This window comes from Vicugna pacos, chromosome 7 (assembly GCF_048564905.1).
Source record: "Vicugna pacos chromosome 7, VicPac4, whole genome shotgun sequence".
Classification (NCBI taxonomy): Eukaryota; Metazoa; Chordata; class Mammalia; order Artiodactyla; family Camelidae; genus Vicugna; species Vicugna pacos.
Genome location: NC_132993.1, coordinates 17,191,387 through 17,211,992, shown reverse-complemented (window position 1 = coordinate 17,211,992; position 20,606 = coordinate 17,191,387). Strand labels below are relative to the sequence as shown.

Genomic DNA, 20,606 nt, shown 5'->3' with positions numbered 1-20,606 from the left:
CCTTTTCTTCCCTTCACCACCTTTATTCCAAATCCTGCTTTTAAGCTTACTTTGTCTCAGAGCAGTTTTGTTAACAATGCTGTCTTCAAGTTCTCCTTCTCATGACCGATTGTGCTCTTTCATCCCTTCCCCCGTCTCTGAGGGCTTCTGAGATTTCTTCTTCTTGTAGATTGGCCACCCCACAGCCACTCAGAGCAGAGCCTGTGGCCTGAAGTTCCCACCTCTCCTGCTGAATCACTGTATCGTGCCCAGGAGCTGGTCCTGGGCAGTATTTTTAGCTTCACTTGGGTTCCACCTAATCCCCATAGAATGGCATGGACATTATATTAACTATAACGCTTTATAACCAGTTGAAATTACTAGTCATTACTCATGGCAGGCCTTTTTTTCTCCTAGATTTTGCATTTTCTCACTGCGCAACATCCTGTAGAATGTTGACTCTAAAAGATGACTCAAAATGGGCATAGGTAATATTTGCCTTACAACATTAGTTTACTAATTTGTCTATGATCTAAGTGTGGGAGTGAATAGAAAGTTTAGAATGGTGAACAAATCATATCTCATCGGTAAGTAGTGATTTTTTTGAAAATTAGGTAAAAGTCCTTCATATTGATTTAATGACTTAATTTATTTCTCCCTTCCAAGGAACCACTTTTATTCCTCAGCACGATCCCTGTGAACTAAAGGCTAAAAATCTTTGTTTTACATCTGGCAAACAAATGGATGTTCCCGCTTCATTCTCAGACAAGAGGGTGATTGATGGCTTTGATATCAAATTCTTAACTGAAATAAATTTTGTCTCAATTTGAGAGAAAACAGTGATAACACAGGGTCCTTTCTGCCAACCAGCTCAGGCATATGGGACCTTTCTTTCATCTTTCTTTATTTACTTGTACCCAAGACTGAAAAATCTCACATTTTCTCGTAAAATTGATTTACCAATAGGGCAAACATTTTAAAAGTATCCCAAATAAAGAGTATAGCACATTCGACTGACATAGGAAGCCAGTAGTTTACACATGCTTGGTCTAATGCATTCCTCACCTTACGTTAATCTCCAGAAAAGCTACAGGAAGGAAACACAGTCCCCCGACACGACAGGGTGTAAAATGGATATAAACCAATTACTTTTCTCAGTTCTTAGTCTCAGGAATACTGACCCTTCTGACTTTTTCATTTTCAGGCAAGCACTCTCCACCCCAACCTTGCAAGGAAAAATAATTGAGCCGAATTCCTAGCAAGAAACAAATCAAGGTTTTCAAAGAATAGTTTTGCTGGGACCTACACAACAAATCACCTTTAAAACATGCCAAAGATGGGTATTCAAATACATTTAAGCCTCTAATCAAAGAGGCCTTTGATGACCTTTTCCCACTTTAAATACATCAAAGTAAGTAAAGACAGTAGAGAAAGCCATTAGAAAAGCATTATAATAAACAGCAGCATTGATCTGCCTCCCTTTGGAACCTCCCCTCCCCTTGTTTTAAGGTATTCAGGTGGGCTTTATAGAGTGAAGTCATCCACTCGCACAAGCCATCAAAACAAAGAAATACAAGTGATTAAAAAGAATGCTGTAAGATTGCAGTGAACCTGGTCAGTCCTGTGAGTGCCCAGGTTTTAGCTGTGACTTTCAAGCTGAACCTTTCAAAGGGAAACAGTCTCCTGCTTCTGCCTGCGTGTTTGGGCTTTAAAAAATCAATCTCTGAGAAAATGGGCTTCCATCTTCCTTTCAGCCCCGTCTCCTTTGATGATTGATGTTAATTCAGTAAGCTGCTGACCCAAGAAAAAAGAATTGTTTGTGCTGTTGTTTTGAATAAATAAACTTACAAAGAATCAATGGCTGTAGCTTAGAGAAATTAGATGGTGGAGAGCATGAAGTCTCTTTCTGCCGTGTTTCTCATGTAAATAGAGGAGGTAAAGGGCATTTTGGCACCAGATCTCTTTTTGAATGATGGAAACTTGCTTCGAAGTAGAGCATTTTGTTTTCTTAATTTAAAAAAGAAATGTTCTCTCTGTATCTATAGTGAAAAAAAGTCTGCATTTATGACAAAACAGGACAACTGCTTTTTCCTGTAAACAATTCTAGACTGGCAGTAGCAAGGCAGGTTTCCCCATTCAGTGGGCCTTAGATTGCGTACAGTATTGTTAGCGTATGGACTTAGGGCTCCCCACTGTAATGCAGAGAAACATTTGTGAACAACTTGAGAGCGTTTTACTTAGTTTTAAAATAGAAAGGCAATGTGGTCTGCCCAAACAAAATAGTTAACCCAGGTGGTTTTTCTGATCCAGCTGGCTGTTTATTGACTGATCATACACGAGCGATTTTCCTTCGCCCTGTCACAATTTCCTTTCCCTAAACCACAGCACCAGATATTATGGTCTTGGAGGGAAATCATGTCATTATCATGAGATCACCAATAATGACTGTTATTCAGGCAAAAAATGTGATTCAGTGGGTTTCTGGCCAGGAGACTTACATCCAATATTACAGGCAGTCCAAGATATTTGAAAATATAAAGACTGCTTGCTTTTTATTACCTGTGTGTTGTTTTTTTTTTTTTTGGTACCACTTACTCAGCAATGTCTAATAAAAAGACTGTGTTTCACTTTTTAGTTTATTTAATCCACAGTTCCAGCCAAACCAGCATACATTTATGTTAATAATACCTGCAGGGCCAGAACATAACATTAGCCATATCCATGATAGTTTTATAAATTGTGAACAACCTAAATGTCAGGAAATAGTGGGAAGGCTAAGTAAATTATGGTATTTTCAAATAGTGTTCTATTATATAGCCATTAAGTGGGTTTGGGTTTCCTATAAAATGGAGATCATAATACCTGCCGTATAGGGCTGATATGAAGACTACGTTCGTATGTGTGAAGCCCTTCGAACAGTGCCTGGCATGTAAGCATCATATAGCTGTTGGCCATTTTTGTTAGTGGTAAACACTACTAAATGTCCATGAAGAGCCTTTATTAGCAAAAAGGACCTGTGTTTCAAGTTTTTGTGATCTGTGATTATAGACAAAATATGATCTTAACTGTGTAAAATATTACTAAGAAGTAATATTAACAAATAACATAGTTATCCCATGGTGTTGTTTTCCCTACTTTTTAGTTTTTTTCTCTATTTTTTATCAGATGAACCTGTGTCCTGTGATTCGAAAAAATGTGATTTTAAAAAGTGTCAATAGCTCTGACATAGTCTCCAAAAAGCGTTTTGTCTAAAGGTAATGATCTGATACATCCAAGTATGCTCAGGCCAGTTCAGACATAAATAGAAAGAATGAATACCCATCAGTGTAGAGCAAATGTAGATTTACAGCATAATATACGTCTGTCTAGTTTCAAGTCCTAATGTTGCCAGTAAGCTGCTTAAAACCTTAGAAGTCTCATCTGTAAAATGGAAATAAGGTGGGGTTTTTTTCTGTTTATTTAAATTATGGTTGAAAGGATGGAATGAGGAGATAAATGGAAAAGTGCTCTATAAATATTACCTAAAAGTATGCAAAATATTCTATGTAGGCTTTTTTGTTTTTTAGAATTTAAACATTATGAACTTTCAAGTCTGGACGGTATTAACTAAAGATGTTTAGAGTGAAGTGTGATTCAACAGTTAGAAAACAGGTTTATCTGAAGCTGTATCTTAGGCTTCAGCCTAAACTCTATCCCCCAGTGGGATTCAGATGTCTTTGAAGAACTGGTCAGGTAGTTCAGAGTCTAGTTTATTTTTTAGGAAAAGAGAATCAAGTAGACATTCTTCTTAGGTCAGGGAATAAGTCTCAATTTAGAAGAAGAATGGTGATTTTGTGCACACGTAGCTGAAGTATCAAACACTTAATTATCTCCTAGCCCAGCCCTCTTCTTTGTTTTCTACTTAAATTTACTCTGCAGTAAAGGGAGTTAATCTGAATAAGTGGGTGTGCCTATTTGGCCCCCATTTCTGTTTGGACAGTGAAATCTCCCAGTGCTGATACTGAGCAACAGAATTAGCACTGCCATGTGGATTTACAATCTTCCCATGAACTTCAGAATTTACTTTACCCTTTTCTCATAGTGAGCTGAGTCAATGTTGTTCAGGCTCAGTTTATCTATTCATAAGATAAGGGATTCTTGTGAAGGGCAAAGAAAATGATATATGTAAAAATGGCTTTTGAAAAAAACCTAATTAGAGAAACAGGATATCTGTATAGCCTCAAAGTATCTGTCCCGAAGTATTTATTAATGACTGTGATAGTTTTAACATAAATCCACAAATTCTTTGATACTCCTCCCTCCAGGAGAAGGTGAAGCCATTTCCCCTGCCTTATAGTGTACACTGGGCATAGTGACCCACTTCTAACAGCCAGAGTGTCTGGAAAGGGAAAAAGTAACTTTACAGTAGGGAAATTTGATAGACACCACCTTGCTGAAGATCAAAGTTGACAGCACAAGTAATGAGGCATGTTGACACCACGTATCCCCTGGTGTGATGAAATGAGAAGAGCACTTCACCTCCATGGTATTCCTCCCCCAAATCCACAGCCACACACTCATCCCGGACAACACCAAAGAAACAAAATAACTAGCAAGTATACTCCCAAAAGTTTTAAAATCATGAAAGACAAAGACCAAGGAACTATCATAGATTGGAAGAGACTAAGACAGGACAACTAAATGCAACAAAACATTGAGGATTAGATCCTGGGACAGAAAGAGGACATTCGTGGAAGAACTGGGGAAATCAGAATAAAGTCTATATAATATTATGCCAGCATGAACTCTTTAGTTTTGGTAATTGCACCATGGTTAAATAAGGGGAAATAGGTGGAAGGTATATGGGAACTCTCTATATTGTCTTTGCAGCTCTTCTTTAAGTGCACAGTTATTTCAAAATAAACTGTTAAAAAGAAAAGTCTGGTACATGGGAAGTAGACAGGTGTGTAACTTTATTCAAAAGAAGTGATATACTGGGTGCTGTATTCAATTGTATACAATAGAAACAATCTGTATCATCTGTATAATGAAAAATTTTACTAATCTGATGATATTTGACCTAATTTCTTTTGTTGCCATTTTAGAGTATTCTATTTCATTATTTTTTTCTTTTTTCTATTGTTTATTTTTAAATAGGTTCCTGTAACACATTGCCATTTACTATCTAGGAGGAATGTTATAGCCAAATTATTGAGATGGAAACTCATAAAAAATAGAAACATTGACATTTTGGATAACTGATATAGAAATCAGGAAAACAAGCCTGTTAAGCATGATAAAGCTAATACTGCTGTTAGGATAGCTAAGAACTATGGAATGGTATAAATCTAGCACTGTTTTAATCACTTTACATATATTGATTTGGTTCTTATTACTAAAACTTAGGACCTATGAGGCAGGCATTGTTAGTATCCTCATTTTGTAGATAAGAAAATTGAGGCACAGAGACAAATTCTTACAATACATACATCAGCCTTTTTGCCCTACTTGTGAGAGTCCATGCACTACTGGGCTCACATAATGTTTACTAAAGAAACACTCTGGTATCCATGGGTGGCGCTACGAAAGAGGAGCATACTCCGAGCAGCTTCACAAGCCACCTTTCTCACGCGTACGTTACGATTTCCTTGCCTAGCTCTGTGCCATGTACAAGTGGTATTTATGGTCAGACTTTTTCACCACCTCGTAGGGTCTGAGGCTTTCCATCAAAATGATTCAGAAGCTACACCTGCTGGGTCCTGGAGCACATTGTTATTTTCTCAATGCTTTTTGAAGGAAAGGAGTTGGTCCACAGATGGCAAAAGGATGCGTGGATCTCCCCTCTGCGCTGAGCGCCGTGAAATGCTTTTCTTTCAACGAGTTGGCGCTCTGATCTTGCAGAGCCTTTGTCGTTCTATGAAAGGGGGAAAAAGTATGAGAGTTCCTTTGAAAGACCGCCCTACCCACCTTGATTTTCTGAGCCCTGTGACTCTTTTGATTGTCATCTCTCCTCTTCTTTTACTCCTGGCTTTGTGGGGCCCCACTTCTCCTTCCCTGTGTGTTTATATCACATGGCTCATTCCAGCTGACACATTTTGTTAGTGTTATCAGACAGATTAGAAGGAGTAAAATCACTGTGGGTGTTGTTTCTCATTCTTTTGGGTCAACAGGCTTACTTTCAAAGATAGCACTCCTTGATTGCTCTGCTTGGGGCATAATTGATCAGTAGCAGGTCTGCAGCTTATTCTGCATCTGACTTGTTAATGTAACTCACAGTGTGCTGATTTTATACACAGTGCTGCTTCATATCCTAGGGCTTACTACCTAATGTATATATTCAGCTGTCCAGACTCTGGCAATAGCAGTGATTTACAATTTGCTCATCTAAGCCATTATAACTAATATCTGTAGCTTTTGAATCAAAGAAAACACAGTGATTGTTATTCTTTCACGGATCATTAATTAAGTATTGTTTAAGGTCAGAATTGGTGAAAATAATTTCCAGTAAAATCCTCATTTAAAAGCCCTATTCCTACTAGAGGTTTGTGGTCTACACAGCACACCATCTCTTTTGCCCAGCTTTGGGGAATTTACATGAGATTTTTAGGCATTCTTGAACCAAAAAAAGCAATTTTGCCAGTTTTGTTTAAAAAGTCACTTTTGTGACACTTTTTTTTTTTAATAAAAAGAAAATTCAGGTAATTTATATGAATGTAACAATATGAAAAGCTGGTGAATATTTTAACCAATACATCTAAATATCCAAAATAAAAGGATGTAAAATAAAATACCTAGAAAGTAGGAATTCTTCCCTTTTTATTGAAACATAGCATGTTCAGCAGATGATCACAACGTATGGTCACGTTTGTTTATGCATGCATAGCAAGCTGTCCTAGGTCATTTAGAAAGTAAAAAAATCTCATTTGCTATTTGAAAGATGTATTATTCTGCCAATGTAACATGCACGATTTATCCGATTAGTTGCTTTAACAAACCTTAACTAGCGCATTGCTGCTGAGCACATGTGAGGATCTGGTATGAGGACTAGATGTTGTGCAGAAAAGATGTCTCCAAATGTCATATTATCCTTCTGCCTTTTGGTACGGCTACTTGTCAACTATGAAATAGTGTTTTACAAATGAAAGGTGAAGTATTAATCTTGCAGTATGATTTATTAAATTTAAAATAATTAAAATTTATCTTAAATGCCAGAAAATGTTATTCTTTGAGTTTTAGTGAACTCTTGTAATTTCGTAAATGATGCAAAAGTATGGTTGAATTATACTAAATGTAAACTCAACAAGCTTTTAAAGACAAATTATTTTAATACAAAGTTACCATCTTTTTATTTGATTTTCAATTGGAGGATTGGCGATTTAAAAAATACTAAGTTATATCACCTTTTTAATCTGGTCTGATGAAGTAAAAGGATTTCACATAATGTGTGACAAATTTGTAGGTTCTAGGTCAAAGGAAATGGGGAAGAAAAATATTAGAAATGACCCCATAAAAATAAAATGAAGGGACTTTGATTTCTGGCACGGTTGAAAGCTAAAAAGTCTGGAAATTTTTCCAGTACAGAGCAGTTAGAAGATCTGGGATATAATGTAATAAACTTTCTTTTAAATGTAGTGCTGACCTTGTTACAGAGTAAGAGGTCCCTTGGGGATAAAAATAAAGAGAAAACTAAAAACCAGAGCCTCAAGCAGATACTGATACTGCAGCTGCCTTGAGGGCATTTGTCAGTCTCACTAACCAAAAGGCTTGAGTTTTACCAGCTGCATCACTACTGGGAACAGGACTTGGGGGCCTATACAAGAGGGGATTTAGAATTAAAACCACCATATAAAGCTGAGAATTTTTGATGAGTTATACTTTCAATAAAAGGGTAAAATTAAAAAAAAATCCACTCATCAGTAAAGGAAAATGACAAGGTAATTTGTCCTGGCAGAACAAACAGTTCTTCTCTGGAGGAATAAACTTAATTTAGGCTTAGTTCTCCCCATGGATAAAATTTCCTAAAACATAAGTTTACAACCCCAAATAATATGGAACTGTGTGCTGGAGTCAAGCAGAAATAATAAGCAGTTGAATTGGTTCCCAGTAACTTGAGAAATGGAATTACTAATTGTAGAATATAAAATGGATATGTTTTCAGACATTTAAGAAGTAAAATTTGCATCTAAAACATGATAAAAGAATAAGATGCTGTTAAAAAAATAAACAAAAAACTAAGTAGTCTTAAAAAAGAACCAAATAGATTTCTAAGAGTGAAATTTTAATCTTTGCATTAAGAATTTAATGCATGGCTTAAACATTAGATTGGACACATTTAAGAGAGAATTAGCAAATGATTTTAAAAAACCTGAAAATTTACTTAAAATGTAATGAATAAAGACAAAAGATTTAGAAAATATGAAAAAAGGTTAAACTATGTAGGATGCTGTGGCCCTTTTATTAAGGACTGCAGATTTTTTGATGCTACTCCTATCCTGAGATGGAATCTGTGCTGTTGAAACTCGGTAGGCTTGTGACTGCTTGAATCAAGAGTGTGGCATAAATCATATTCTGTAAATTCAGAGGCTAAGTCATAAAAGACTACATAGCTTCTGCCTTGCTGGAATAATTGTTTTTGGAATAGTGAGCTGACTGGAAAGAAATCCAGCTACCCCGTGGCTACGATATTTTGAGGAATCCCAAACCTGATGGAGAAGCCAGTCCCAGTTCTTTGCGTCACTTCTAGTTGTTTGAGTATTCACAGCTGAGGTGTCGGATGTCGTGGAACAAATAGTCCGTCTCTGCTCTGCCTGGTGAGTGGCTGCACCACAGATTGGTGGTGGTTACTAAGTGTTAGAGCTGTTTCTTACATGACAATAGGTAAATGGAACAAACAAGATGAGAAGTTCTAACATACATCTGAAAGAAATTTAAAAGAGGACAATAGAAAAAATGAGAACAAGGCAATATCTAAGGAGATAGAAGTTGAGAAATTTCCAGAATTGATAAATGACATACATCCTTAGATCCCGGAAGTATAATGAATTCTAAGTAGGAAAGATAGAAGAAACTCATGCCTTAATGCAGCAGAATAAACCTGTAGAACACCAAAGTCGAAGATAAGATATTAACAGCAGACAGAAAAGCTAGTTACTCACCAATGGAGTACAACCTACATTAGCTGGTATAGCGAGTGAAAAACTAGAAGCATCCTCATCATTCATTGGCGGAAAGGTTGATAAATGCATTGACATGTGCCAGCAATAAAAAGCCACCCATCCTATCCAGCAGTAAACAGTAACTGAATGGTAGCTTTGTATATCAAAGTGAATTAGTCTCCCAAATGTGATGTGTGGTGAAGAATGTTGTGTGATGGCATTTATATAAAGTTTAAAAATGATACATGTGGATATGTCTTTGTATGTGCTCTTTAGCAATACCTACATGTATAAAATATAAAGGCTTATTTTGAATGATAAACATTAAAGAGATAATGGTTACTTCTGGGGTGGCAGTGGAGAAGGACAAGGAATGTAATTAGGGCGGACTGCACTCAACACTTTCACTCTGTAATGTTTTATTTCTTAAACTGGGTAGCGACTTCATGGATAGTCATTCTTTACACTTATTTATGTGCTTGAATATTTTGTAATGAAAATTTGACAAGGCATATGAAGATTTAATGAACAGTAGTAATAGGGAGCTGTGTGACATCTCCTTGAAGGAAATACATACTTAATCTGAAAGGATTTGGAGGATACAGATTAAGTAAATCCTGTTTACCTTTTGCTTTAAGTGAATAATTTGACACATAGGAAAAAGATCAAAGCAGATGTGGCATAAAATTCAACTTGATTGGGAGATTTTGAGCCTTGGCAGTGTGGGTGGATGGAGTTGGGGAGGGGAGGAGGTGAAGTAGGCGATACGGAACATTATGGCTAAAGTCTCAGAATTGTTAGAAATGGGATATGTTGGTGGATGATGAGCAAGATGGCATTTGAGCTTTTACATCATTAGTGATTCCATTGAAAAATCTCTGTATTCTTCAAATCTGATCTTCTGAATGTCTGTAGTAACAGAGTCTACAGTTTATTGAAGATGACTGTTTAATTTCCCAAACACCTGCAGTCACTGTCATTTGTCAACAGTAAACGAAGTCTTGTAAGTGAGTATGAATGAGAGAAAGTGGAGATGTGTGTGAGACGGGAGAGACACATGTGAAGTGAAGAAGTTACTGATTATAAAATTGCTAAGAATGCTGGTTGTGAGGCCATTACTACCATCTTTATTCTTCTCGCCAGTGGTAATCTGGTCAGGTGGATAACAGTAAGTTACAGAGAAGACAGCTTACTTAGATATTTAACTTGGTTTTAAAATTCATTGGCAAAACTTTTGCTCAATCTTTTGGTTGGATCCTTTCTTTGCAAAGAATAGAGACTCATTCAGATTATTGCAAGTATTAGGGCATATATGTGATGTACTGGGAGTTATTAAAAAACACAGAGGGAGCAGCAATAATAGTAAACATTTTAAAGAGAAAAGAGACAGTAGAATTTGAATGATAGCTGGTCCACAAATAGTGTCTTCCAGTAAACATTCAGGAATGTTCCAGGTAACATTCATGCTCACTTTTCCCTCATTATAGTTTTATTTCCCCACAACTTGGGTTCATTTAAAAGTTCAACTTAACATGTCATGGCATTTCCAGTATTCTTCTACATCATAATCCTTTAGTTGCTATCTCATTTCAGTTTCAGCTTACTGAGGGTAAGAATATGATCTTGGCTTCTAGCCAGCCCTTGAATTAGCTGCCATTGGATAAGATGCTTACCCTTGGTCAGATGAGCTCCAGCTTGGTAGGACGGAATCACGCCGTAGAACAAGGTCTGTAGGCTGACCGCATCAACAGGTACTATCTGTGGAGCAGATGCACTCAATGATAGTGGCAGTTGCATGACCTAGTTATTAATGCACGGAGCCCTGTACAGCCAGCAGAGTGGGATTTCCACCTAATCAGCTAGAACAAACAGATTTGACTGGGCTCCTTCCTACATTTTTAATTAAATCTATAGGCAAAGAATAGTTTTGCTGTGGAATGGTACCAAGTGTAACAATTGGATTTCTTCCACGTCCTTATGTTCCGTATATTTTGAGTTGTAAATTTCCATCATGGCATTTGCCTCCCTGTCTGTTGCTTCTGAGCACCTTCTTTCCCCACACCTCAGGACCTGACTATTAATACAAGTACTGAACTTTCTCTAGTTAAATTCTTCAGTCTGGCCTTAAAGGCAGTTGTTCAGTGTTTTAGCTCAACTAGTTATTAATCAGTTGCCATGAAATGTGACTTAAAGAAAAAAAAGCCTGTTGGATAAGGGTATTTATTTAACATAAATATTTGAATTAAATCTTAAAATAGAAATGTATGAATCGAGCAAACTGTGTGTACAGACATTTGTAAAATTTTTAAAAGTAGGCATAAAGGATGTCTATATTTGCCTTAAAGCACTGTTAAAAAAGTTGGTCTAGAGGAGAACTATTTAGCATCACTTTACACGCCATTGAACTCAGATTTGGAATCATGATTTAGACACCCTGTAATGCAAATAGAAATGTCCTGAGGTCATGATGTAATTTTAAAGGTCTCTTCACCAAAACCAGGAAGAAGGTAGTACATTTTATAGCATGATTAACTCTGAAGAAGCTGGCCTGTTTTCAAAGCCAGCTGAAAATGAAACTCTACGTATAAGTACACATTGTCTAAAACAAGCATCATATTATGTATGTATGTACACGCATTTTTCCTTTGATCAATGCGTATGTTTAATTAAATAGAATTCTTCCACAAAATAAAAATATGTATTGAAAATATGGCAGCAATAAAACAATATTTTGCAGCTTTTTACTTTGATTCCCAGTGGATTAGTTATTTTACTTGACATTCAGAATGGCAGTGTAGTGGTGATTACTGCTCCTGTGGGACTGATGAGAAAAGAAACGGTGCCCAGTTTTATTAGCCATTAGTATTCTCTGTTATAAATGGTATGGGAACTCTGGAACTAGAGGAACATGGTCTGAATATATTTTTTAAAACAAGTAAATGATCTTTTGGTATCAGGAAAAACGTAGTTTGTCTGCCTTAGAAAAATAAAACCTTTAAATGTAATTTAGCTTATCTGTCATTTTAAACATTTCAGAAAGCAGTAGACCTGTGGTCCAGGCCCATTTCTCTTTGTCAGGAGATGCTTCATTGGTTCCTGTGTGAAAGTTTCGACATTTTTATTACACTCTGAATACTTGAGAAACCAAAAGATGCCAGTGGTATCTCTCTACCAGTCAAGCATTTGCAGTATTCTGTGTGCACAATGAAATTGTGCCCTCTTTCCTTACATATATTTTGTTATATTACTATTTATCTAAGTAGTTTCTTCCATATGCAGCTCAGGTCTTCTCATCTCCAGATTTATTGCTGTAAGTCATAGTTTGGAAAAGAAATCCAGTCTTGAAACTGTGTTTCAGTCTCTGAGTAACATTAGCCAATACACCTGCAACCTCTTGGTAAATAATTCTTAGAGTAGAGTGATTGTGACCAGGCCGAAATACTTCCCTGACCAGGTTAAGCTTTCTTCTTTAGCGTTCAACTGGTTCCTCTTACATCTCCCCACTCTAGCACGTAGGAAACACGGAAACTGAGCAGTCTTATGGCCCAGTCTTAACATACCAGTTTAACCATGAGAGCTTTGAATTAATCAGGACCTTTACTACCAATTTTCTTGAAGAGGAGAAGAATCACTTTTTTTTAAAAAGTTCATCTTGCAGCAAAACTTTGTAAAGACCTTCTTCAGATAGCTTTCCCAAACCCCAAAGTTAAGAGTCACAACAGCTGCTAACCGTGGGTCCATCGGCCCCATCTCACCATGCTGCTTCCTCCTCCTCCTCTTCGTCCTCTCACTGCTGATGCAGACCCTGCTTCCTTGGACACACGGCCTTGTCTGCTGTCAGCCTTTTCTGGGAGGAATTCCAGTGAGTGAAATGCTTCATCTTACCAAACAGATATATTTGTTTACATTCTGTCCTTTTACACAAAGGATTTAAATTGGCTTATAAAGATACAAGTAAGTAAGCTAAACTTAATACTATATGAGAAATAGGAAAGTAAAGGAAATTGTGGCTCAAAAGTTGTGATAGGACCAGGCCTGGTGTTGGTCTTCTGGTCACAGGTGGACCTTGAGTGTGTCCCTGAGCACTCCTGTGGTGGGTGCAGAGATGCGCAGATACATCACTCATGTGGATCCTTGTGTCACATGGTAGAAGGGGTATAACATGGCTGTGCTCTAACCACGCTGGCCTCCTTTCAGTCTCTCACACATGCCAAGCCCTTCCCTACCTCAGGACCTTCAGTTGTCAACTTCAGTATCACCTCCCCAGGAACACTTGTTGGTTATCTGTCTCTCCCCACTATATTTATCAGCTACTTGAAGACAGGGGCCATGTTACTCTCGAGTTGAGCCTCCTCCCAAATAACCGGTCAGCTTTGATAGCTGGGACAAACTCAAGCCACTAGCAGCTTAAGTAAGTCTGTATTGTTAATTGTTACACCATTAAGTGACAGCAGTTTTTTTAGTTCTCATTATCACTGATTTTCCTTAAGTTGTCTCAGCATTTTAAGTTTGACGTGTGACTCTACAATGTGTTTCTGTTGTATCTGACTTCTGCTTATATGAACAATTGTGTTGTATGCATCAAATCCTATTCCAGTAAAAGCCAAAGAGCTGTCCAGATTCATGTATTATACTGAAGTGTGGCTGTATTAGGGATCGCTTGAAATAATATTGTCTTATATGAAGACTAACACATAAATATGGGTCAAGTATTCTACACATTTGTCCCGTTTCTCAGGTGTTAGAGAACAAAATGTAGTATTGATCAGGGAGCATTTAAAGCATGACATAAATGTAAAACTAATGGATATTCCCCTTTAAATTTTGGTCTCTGCTGTATAATCTTTCAGGTTTTCTGTTGTTGACGTTGAATAATTACTGATTTCTTGAAATAAGTGACTTTAGAGCAGCATGTTAAACCCACTCTCCTTTTTTGCTGTTTTTCTCTTGTTGCATCCATCACAGTTTTCTTTTATCTGTTTGCATATCAGCCTCCCTTATTAAACTCTGAAGGCAAAAACTTATTTGTCAGCATCCTATACCTAGAACATTATTAGTGTAGTTTTCAGAAATTCTTTTTAAATGCTATCACAAATGGCTCAATCAATCACATCCAGTCTGTTTATTTAATAAACAGTTACTGAGCCCCTTCTTGGTGTTAGGACTGTTACCTGCCGTGGGAAATTTGTTTTAAGCACATGTCTGGAGTTGGCGGCATCAGAATTACTGAGGAAACAGTGCACATTCTTGGGCTCCATTCCTGGTGATCCTGACACTATAAATTAAGGCCTGGGACCTGGGAAGTTATTGTTGGAAAGCTCACAGGGTAATTCTAATGTACCCTCAGGGTTGAGAGATTAAAAGATGGTCCTTTTTCTAGACTAGTTAGTCTTCCTTATGTTTTGTCATTATCTTTGTTTTGGTTCCTTTTCTTTGTTCTCATTCATGGAAACAAACTGGGAATGAAGTGTGGAGGGGAAGTGGCTTATTTTTTTAGTTTATTGAAATGTAGTTGATTGCAATGTTAGTTTCAGGTATACAACAATGTGATTCTGTTACACATATACATGTATGTTTTTTCTTTTTAGATTCTTTTCCATTATGTTATTATAAGAAATTGAGTATAGTTCCCTGTGCTATACAATAGGTCCTTGTTGTTTATTTATTTTATATATAGTAATGTGTGTCCCCAACCCCTAATTTATCCTTCCCCCACCCTCTCCCCTTTGGTAACCATAATTTATTTTCTATGTCCCTGAGAAGTGGATTATTTTAAAGCTTAAGGGATAGGAAGGCACTTTAACATAGATTATCTCATTTAACTCTTACAGTAATTCTGCGAAGTAATTATTATTATTCTCCTTCCCCCATTGATCAGTAAAGGTTGTAAAAACTTAAACAAGGTGACACATCCAGGTAACGGTAAAGAATGGTTCATAACTCAGGGCTGAGCCACTCAGGAGCCCCCCTTTTTACCTCAATATAACAAGCTGTACCATAAAACTGAAATTCGTTGTTGAAAAAATTTGTTGTGCTGAAGGGAGGAGATAGCTCAGTGGTGGAGCACATGCTTAGCCTGCACAAGGTCCTGGGCTAATCCCCAGTACCTTGATTCAAAAAATAAATAAATGAATAAGTGAAAATCTGTTGTGCTAACTGCCTATGTATTCTGTTTTAAGAACGAAGAAAAAATGCAAAGAAGTTCAGTGCTTCATAAAAAAGCTCAAATGCTCTATGAAAAAAGATTAAGTTCACTTTATATTTGTGACCTCTGGTTTTATTTTATTTTTCCTCTTGCTCTGTGTAGCAGTGCCCCTCCATGGAAAAAAGACTTAGGCTATTTTTAAAAATCTTTGTAGTTTTAAGGAGTGGCTTCACTTTTAGGTGAGGCTTAAGACGTATAGAGATATTGTACAACTTTGTTTTTAGCACTAAAGAATATCTATATATCTATGTATCTATACCTATATAGATGTAGATATCTTAAGCTTAAGAATAGAGCTACCAGCATTCAGTAGACATACTACTCTATACCAGGATCTAATATCTGTCTTGTTTTTTCTTATATTATGTGTATTGGCCATTATTTTTCTCTCTTGATGGTTGTTGAAGCTCTTTGTTGAGACTTTGCAAAGAATATTAAAGTTTAGAGGTTAATGGTTAATATATTTGTGTATGTTATGCGTCTATAATATGGAAATTAAGAATCAGACCATTATTAATAGATTAGTCAGTAAAAGTAGACATGTGCTTCAGCAGTTATACACCAGGCATGTGTTACTTATAAACCTGTGCACTAACCTGAAGTTGCTTTTTAAAGCAACTATTTAGTATCAACATTCACCATTTTAAGAGCCATACTTACAGATATGATAAAAATATTTGCAAGGGTGAAATTAGAACACACAATGAGGAGGCTAGTGTGAAATGTGTTTGCCGAGGAAGATGTTTACATGTAATCTGTTCAAAGATTCATATTCTTCAACTCCTCTTTGTTTGGCCTTTAGCCCTTTGGACAAATTGATATTCATCCCTCAGGTCCACTCCTCAGTAGAGCTTTCTCTGCCTGACCCTTTCTAGGCTGAATCAGTATTTGTTCCTCTAGTAGCTCCCTGCAATGATTTACTTAAGTGTGTGTTTTTTTCACACTTAAGTCAATCCTTAAGAGCTCCTTCATGTAAGGACCATCTCGAGGAGCTCCTGCAGAGCCGGAAACATTACGCATTCACTAAATGTTTGCTTTTGGTTTAAGGAATAAAGTTTGTGATTTGCCTTTGCAATGGAAAATGCATCAGAGCAATTAATTTTGCATTATATCGTTCTGAGATTCATTATGATTCTTCTTGTTAGGAAAACTGAGGTCTAGGGTGGCTAAATAGTGTGCTAAAGTCATATAGAATGTTCCTTAAGTTTCATCTGGCGCCATGTTCATTTCTCTTTCAACCCTGTATATACTCTTCAAGACCGGCATTTGCCAAACTATGCTCCAGAGGATGTGCGTGTCCTAGGACGTGTAACTGCAGTCATGGCCAGTAAGGGACAATGTGGAACTTCGGGAGAAAAAACCCCTTGGTTAAATAAAATTCATTAGTTTTTTTTTTTTTAACTCTAGTACTCTTCTGAACTATAACGTGCTAAAGTGCATATTGCCAAAGAGATTGCTATAGCATGCAGTGTTTTCCAAAGTTATATGTTAGCAGAACCACCTCTTTTAAAATTACTCTTCTCTGAAGAGACTGTTTTTTCGAAAAGTGCAATTTAGAGAAGTTGCACTAAATGAATTCTGTGTGATGTTCATTCAAGTTCTTTATGTCAGAGTCATCTTGACTTTGTATGAGAAGAAAAGAAATTGGAAGATACTGGTTGTGGACTCTCTTCCTGGATTTGTCTCTGATGTACTCTGTGAGTTTTGACAAGTTCCAGAATTGCAGGAAATCATTTATTCATCAGTAGAGGGCCTATCTGGGGAGATACATGGTCAGATACCAACCTTTGGATTCATGATTTTGAGCCTATAGTGATTGTTTTGCCTATAGTGATTGTTTTGTCCTGGCCAAGAAGCATGTATCAGATCGTATTATAACAGTAATAATAGTCTACATTTGTTTATTTTATTTTACTGAATTTGTTTTATTGTCTGAAAGAGGTTGGCTCGGTAATTGTTTTTTATATGGAGGCTTAGGTATCACTGTGGTCCAGAGAACATTGCAGGGACTACTCTCTGTTGAACTTTGTTAGTTGATAAAAGGGAAAGGAAGAACCCTTCTATGATATTAAATACTAACTTAATAGTATCTGTTGTAAGAAAATTCAACTTGATCAAGTTCAAATCCTAAGCTTAATATGAATTAAAGTTTAATTACTAGAGGGCAGTTAGAAGTAGTTATATTGTCATTTGAGGAGACCTCAGAAAGCTAATACAGACCCTAGAATTGGGGAGAGAATCCACAGCTCTAGTTGTAAAGAGAAAGAACCCATTTGTGTCCAGGATAATCAGTGCGTGGGAGTATTAACGCTATCACTATGTGGAATCCATAATGGTAGAAAGGACAATTGAGTTTTTATAGTTTCCCCAAGGGAAGAAGTAGCTTAATTTGGTTAAATGTGGTCTGGAATGAAATATCCACACAGAAGAAATATTACGAATTTCAGAATGAGAATATTGGGTCTGTCTGAATTTCAAAGGGAAGGGAGAGCTCTAGATGAGAATTAGTGTGGAAGGAGTGTGCTCAGGACACCAGACTCTACCATTTTCTAGCTTTGTGACCTTGGTCAACTCCATCTCTATCTACTTAAGAGGAAATAGAAGATCATACCTAATATGACTAATTCTATGATTCTGAGCTAGGAGTGTAAAAGGAAGTAGGGTAAACTGGTCTTTGCAATTGATTTTTGAGTCACTATGTTAGAAACGTGATCATAGACTGATTTTTAAGTAAATATTCCAGGTTTGATAATCTTAACTGAATTTTTCCTAAAAAAATACTTATTTTAGGATGGTTTTTTAAAAATATAAACATGTGCCATTGTTCCAAGCATTAAAAAAAAATCTTCCTTTGAAATTAGCTCAGAGCACATTTAAGGATGCCAAAATTAAGTACAATTGCTTTATATATTTTAACGTATACTTTGTATATACTTACATATATTTTATGCATGTATATATATGTTTACATATATATATATATATATTTTACACCAAATGATAGTACCTAATTTGTTTACTGCTTCATTCATCAAGCTGAGGTTTGAATGATTTTAGATTGTTGAAAAAGTGCAGCAGACAAAGAAAAGTTACCTTTTAATTTTTTTCAAGGGAGTTCCTAAAATAGAACTCTGGAATATTTTTAACAGTGGCAGCAGCTCTGAGATAAATATCTAATATCCATTGGCAAGTACTTTGGAAAGACTAACTCTTACTTGGATGTTTAAATTTTCATATGTTAATTAAAAATAACAGTTATCTTATTGCATATTCTTACCTGGTAAAAAACCAGGAAAGACTGGGCAAGCAGTAGATTTGAGAATCAAAATGCAAAATCAATAGTATTTTGAATTTGCAAGTGGTGTTACACCAAAGAGTTACAAATACCTAGAAAGTGTTATTTTTCCAAGTTGAATTTCTCCCTGAGTAATCAAAATTAAAATGTAGTCCTAGACTTAGAAATTTTCCATTACCTGAATAACTGTTACACATCCTCAAAAAGATGTGTGCAGAGTGTAATAGAATTGCATAATTCACAATCTGAGATAATTCGAATTGGAGCTGAGTTGAAGCGGACTATTACCGTAAAGATTTTAATGAAGGAGAATATTAACACCATTAAACAAGATCAACAGGATCCAAAGCTAATAATCAAATCATTTTCAGGCACCGTTAAAGAGTCTATTTCCTCTGAGGCTTCGCTGTGCCAATTGTGTGAGATTTTTATTTGTGTATTAAATTATACTTTCACCTAGGCAGCATTTAGCTAGAAGTTCCAGTGCATTTATAACTTTAGAAGTGATCAAATTTAATTTCAAATAAAAACATAGTATTCACCTGTCCTTTCTGTTGGGGTGTGAATGGGTTTTCCTAGCAACTATTTTGAATTGATGCCACTTTTATGACCACTGTGTGCATGTATGTATGCAGGTCTGTGTATGTGAAAAAATATACATGAGTGTATAGTCTTTAATTTGACTAGTTCCATTACCCTTAATATAATGAAATTACTATGATGAAAACATCCAGTGAAACAGTTTCCAGCATGGTGCCTTCCTTCTTCTTTATAGGAATTCACAAACTTGGTTTATCAGTTACAGAAGCATACTACCAAGGTGATACAGACACAAGTATATTTGTATGTATATTTACATTAATACGCAAACTCCTAAATTTAGACGTGGCTTTGGTTGACTAATGAACGTATGGATCAGTGCTCTCCAGAAGAAATATGAGCCACAACTGTAATTTATTTCCAGTAGAAATAGAATATGTACCATATTTTTAGAAGTATAAAGAAACAGAGATAAGTTTTAGTAATAAAAGTATAAAGAAACAGAAGTTTTAGTATTATCTGTTATTTCACCCAATACCTCCAAAATATTTCAACCTTTAACCACGGAAACATTACTAATAGGGTATTTTACATTCTTCTTTTCATACTAAATCTTAGAATTGTGTACTTTGTACTTAAAGCACACCTCAGATTGGACTGGCCACGTTTGAAGTGCTTAATAACCAGGTGTGGCTTGTGGCTAGCATGCTGGACAGCTCCGAGTTGGAGCTTGCCAGAGTGTCCACCCAGTATGAGCTGCAGAGAGGATGAAGGTGGGGAATATATTGAAGTTAGGGTGAAATCATAGGTTGTTTAATAGGGTCTCCAGTAATCACTGCTTCTTTACTGTAGGAAGTTAAAAAGAGACACAAGGTAGGAAGAAAGACGGCTACCGAAATATGTGGACACAAGGAAAATCTGCCAAAAGAGCTGCCTATATTATTTTTCTTTCTTTGTCGACAGAAGCTACATTTTTCAAATTCAAAATAGGGGTAAGAACCACAGAAATTTCCAGTCCTTGCTGACTCCTTCTCGGGGGAGGAAAAGCCTTCTTGTCTCCCAGGGGCAGGAGGCCTGCAGAGCTGGGAAGCTTCCATGAACACCCCTAGTGTGGAGGGCTGGGACTTGCCTTCTCTGGGTGGGTGCAGAGTTGTGTGGGTAATTTGCTTCTCAGACTGGTTTGCACCTGCAGACTCTCAGGCCCAATTAATCTGAATATAGAGACAGAGTATGAAGGGGGTGTCTTAGCTGGGACCTCCATAACAAAATACCGTCCACTGAGTGGCTTTCTCACAGGTCTGGAGACTGAAAGTCCAAGGTGAGGGTGACAGCTTAGTTGGGTTCTGGTGAGTTCCCTCTTCCTGGCTTAGAGATTTGGCTTCTCTTTTTGCTGTGTCTTCACCTCGTGAAGAGAAGTTCTGATGGCTCTTCCTTTTCTTATAAGGATGCTAAT

General features: G+C 36.7%; 1 protein-coding gene and 1 long non-coding RNA gene across 2 annotated transcripts in view; one reads left to right on the top strand and one right to left on the bottom strand.

Moving 5' to 3' along the window:
* EXOC4 (exocyst complex component 4) overlaps positions 1 to 20,606 on the top strand; it is a 685,089-nt gene that overhangs the window by 346,268 nt on the left and 318,215 nt on the right. The window lies entirely within an intron of this gene.
* LOC140697535 (uncharacterized) lies at positions 4,915 to 8,773 on the bottom strand. Its single transcript, XR_012074673.1, has 2 exons — positions 8,661 to 8,773; positions 4,915 to 5,872 (listed from the first exon to the last, which is right to left on the bottom strand). It is a non-coding gene; the product is annotated as an uncharacterized lncRNA (long non-coding RNA).